The following is a 4,366-nucleotide window of genomic DNA, read 5'->3' as shown; positions in this document are numbered from 1 at the left end:
ACCAGAAAAATATTTACTGCCACTGTGCTGATGCTCAACGATACAAAGTTGACTCACTGTTAAGGGACCTTGGTTTATTGTGGACTTAGGAAAACGCATGCAAATGTTGCATCTGGTTGGGGCACTGCTTGGCATATAATCAGAGCTCAGAAAGCAGCAGCCACCATTGTTAGCATGTGATTCTGGGGGGCGGGGGGCAGGGTACCTCTGTTTCAGTCACTTCCCCTACTAGTTTTAGGGGGTGGCATCCAGACAGAATGCTTGGTGAGTTTTGGCAATCCAAAAAGGAGAGACATCAGGGGTCAGCCCCCACCCATTTCTCCGGGCTTCCTCGCAGCCTGCAAGTCGACTCACCAGCCTAGGGGTCCTTTCTCCAGCAGCTACAGAGCTGTGCCCTAGGGCGGGTATAGAATGCTTGTGCTGGACCAGGAGAACCAGAGCTTGTCTCCTGACCTTGAATGTAGCACGCAGCCCCCGAGGAAGGTAGTTCCAATTACAGCCACAGAGTTGGAGGAGCCCTTCCAAGGCACATTGATTTATTGGACCAGAAATACAGCACAGCAGTCACTCGGACTTCTGCCTTTGGCAAGCTGCCCAGCCTGCTTCCTTCTTTCCCGTCCTGTTGTATTGATCTGCGTGAGTCGGTGTGGTTTATTATACAGGTGTATATGTGTGTGTGTGTGTGTGTGTGTGTGTGTGTGTGTGTGTTACTGAGGTTCCAGGGTAGAGGCTGTTAGGTTGGAGGGAGGCCCCATACCTTCAATGGAGGGGACTTCTTTTCTGTTTCAAATGACAACTTTCATTTCATTCTTTACCTCCAGGTGGGCCTAGAATGTTCCCATATGCTTCTCACTCCATCTGGTTCATTTATAAGCACACTAACTTACCATTTTATAAAGAATGAAGAAAACTCTCCTCTCCATGTGCCTGTGTGAGGCAAAATGTCCGCACGTCCACCAGTTACAGGAGGCACTGAGTTGGCTGAGCAGAGGACTTGCCGTAGGTGCAGTGGTGGTGAACCCTCTCAGGGTCTCTCTCCATGCCCTCAGTGATGGCTTCCTCTGGACATCACCGCCTCTCGGAGACAGATGACCAACCACCAGAGGGTCCAGATCATAGCGCAATTGTGAACTCTTGAGGCACAATTTCAATTCCAGCCCTGAGACTGCCTCCAACATGCTCCCGACTGTGGGGGTTCTCCCTTGCAGTAAATTTTTATTCTCTTTAACTGATGACTACCTGCTTGGTGGTGTCAGACAGCACACCTTTGTTCTCAAACAACTTCCGTTGCTTAAGGATCCAGGTACAGACCAGCCAAAGTTCTCTGTGTAGATCCTCACAAGCCTGTAATCAAGGCACTGGCCGGGCTGCACTCCCACCTGGGGGCCACGCTGGGGATGCCCACGTTCCTGATGCTCTAAGGCATGGGGCTGAGCACTTCAGAGCCAGCTGGGCCTTCTCCCTTCTCCTTTGCAATGTAGTCCCTTTCTCCCCCAACGTGTGACCTAACTGCCGGCATCCAGGTCCCCTTGGCGTACTCTGTTGCTTGGGAGCAATCCTCGGGTTGCATTCACACTCGAGGGCCCGAGATGACATAGAACAGGCTCCACACAGGGATCATGGGTAAGGGACCCTGAGGGCCTGCCTATCAAGTCTCTGCTTGCACCCTCCCTTCTGCATGTAGACTCAGACCCAGGGCTTTGCTGGGAAATGAGGGCTGTGAAGCCAGGACAGTGATAAGTACTGGCACTTATGTCTCAGGTACTAAGTTCATTTTAAATGTTCCCATGGGAGCATAATATGTACACAGAAGCTACAATGTTCTAAGTGGAAGCAGAACATATCTTTGTTACCATACCACAGATTGAACTACAGACACCACCTACCTGCACACTGTGGGTTTCCATTGGCCCCTGAGGCCCTGAAACCAATGAAGATGAAGTCCTAATAGGACCACTTCCTTAGTCTGATTTTAACCATCTCGTGAGTAGGATCTTGCAGCATGAATTATTTTGTGTCTGGCTTCTGAGATGCACCACAACACTGCTGTGTTGGATCTAGAGCACTCATTCTACATTGTGCAGTGGTATTTCAACACATGAGTATATACAACTTACCACTCAATGGTTGATGGGTGTCTGTCCAGGTAGTTCAGTTTCCAGTCTGAAGGTGCTATAAACAGTGCTGCACACTAGTCCAGGCTGAGTGCCTGCATCTGAAAACTCTAACAACCCAAATGCTCAGAACTCATTGCTTTGAAGGACCGATGCTCACCGAGGTGCAGGTTTTCAGAATCCCGTCTAGGGATGCTTGCTCAGGACAGTCTACGCCAAGGATCCTAAATCCAGAAAACTGAAATCTGAAATCACTTCTGTCTTGCATCATTTCCCCTTCTAAACACAATAGCATTTGAGACACCTACATTTCTCTGCAGTTCCTGGGCCATCAAAGATAGCCTCCTCTATTCCTCTAACTTAAGTATTGTTTTGGGAAGATCTCTGCATCCTGTGCAAATGCCCTTTGCCCAATATCATTTAATTTATCTTCCAATCCTCTTGTCACTCAAAGGTATATATATCTAGCCAGCTATAGAATGGTTGAGCTGATGACTGCATTACAGAGCTTAACAGAATTCAAATAAAATCAGGGACGATCCACACAGCTAATCTTCTATCACAATGTTTTTAAACTTTCTAGATTAAAATATGGTCATTTGGTTTGGATCACAGTTAGCTAACTCTAACTAGTTAGAGTTAACTCTGGTGAGGTTAAAAGTGTTTCCAGGTTTGTTACCCTGTGTGCTTCTCTCTCTTTAATTTCCCGTCCCTCCCCAGCCCTGTTCAAACGCCTTCCCGCACTCTGCTGTGTCCCATCCCCCACCTGCTCTCAGTGACTGCTTTTAGTGTCCTAGGACAGGGGCTGTCGAACCACCTCACAAGGCAACTGCTTCTGGCCACATCTGGCCAGCCTCCCACCAGGATAGCCAGATCTCTTCCTGAGCAATAAACCTCACATGTCCCCAAACCTCTGCTCACTGTCACAGCCGCAGTGTGACATAATGACTTCACCAGTGAGCTTCCTGTGTGCCTGGGAGGAAGTTTCCCTCCTGCTCAGGGACCTGGAGGAGGAGAGGGCGTGTGGAGCAGCTGTAAATCAGGTAAGGGGAGAGCCCTGACTTGTTTATTCTGGTAAAAGTTTTATGTGAAGATATCAGCAAGGGACCTGTTTGCCTGATTCATAGGCAATCTGTGGAGCCATCACTTCAGGTAGGGCTAATCCACCCTTCTCAGTGGGTTGGCATGAGCTGGGGCCTTGTAGGATCTGAGGCACTTCACAGTATTGAAGCCTTCATCTTCTCTGTCCATCTGGACCACAACTTTATCTTTCCAAGATGTGAGACATCCGGTGGGGAACCTCCAAACTGTGGGAAGTTCTTCTCACAGTGTTAAAACAGCCCCCTCCTTACCCCCAACCCCTCTGAGCTCCTTCTGCTAGCAGAGACTTCACAGCTGTGCCTGTGAGCCAGGCCTTGGTAGGGAGGCTCCACACAGCTGTCTGGTCTTGGGTTGGCATTAGCAATCAAGGCCAAGGCTGGATTGAATGTCCCACGGTTTATCCACACGAGGGAATATTAGACAGCTATTAAAATGTTTTCAAAAGAACTCTGATAACACTGAATAGTTTTTTTGATTAAAGTAAGTTTAAAGAAAGACATATGTATATCACATAAAGAATATTAAAATGTCTCCTGATTACATGAAAGACTGACTGGAAATGCTGTCAAGTGTTAACTGCCTGTGCAGAAGAAGCTAGGTGTGAGAGCCCCAGGAAGCTTCTATCTGACCTTCAGAGGGGACAGCTTGGGATGGTGGCTTTTGACCAGCATGCAAAGGCTACTGGTACAGTTGTTATTAGTGGAACTGTCCTGTGTTTCTCTCTGACAGTGACAGCCCAACTCACTGCAGAATGAGGCCTTTTTATGTTGAAAGGTTAGTGTTGGACATGGCAGATTTAGTACCTATCAAGCAGAAGGCAGAAAGTGGATCATGCAGTTTCTGGTGACCTCACTCTTCAGTCACCCTCAACTGCTGTTTCCTGACTGGAGGTTTTGATGGCTTGAGACACAGAGTTTTGCTCAGGCCCATCATGTGAACCTGAGAGAGAGCTTCTGAGTTTGTTTTACAGCGACAGGAATATGACGGTAGCTGACTGGGCCAGGCCTCCAATCAGTTGGTAGTGGGAACCCCCTGATAAGAAGGGAACAGTTGGACATTGGACCAAATTGTTCCGTGTGTTAGATGGACTGTGTTCAACTAGTATGCTAAGCTCCCCCAAGCTATAGACATAGAAAAACAATACAAGGAGC

This window comes from Apodemus sylvaticus, chromosome 1 (assembly GCF_947179515.1).
Source record: "Apodemus sylvaticus chromosome 1, mApoSyl1.1, whole genome shotgun sequence".
Taxonomy (NCBI): Eukaryota; Metazoa; Chordata; class Mammalia; order Rodentia; family Muridae; genus Apodemus; species Apodemus sylvaticus.
The sequence above is the reverse complement of the archived record's forward strand: the minus strand, read 5'-3'. Positions refer to the sequence as shown.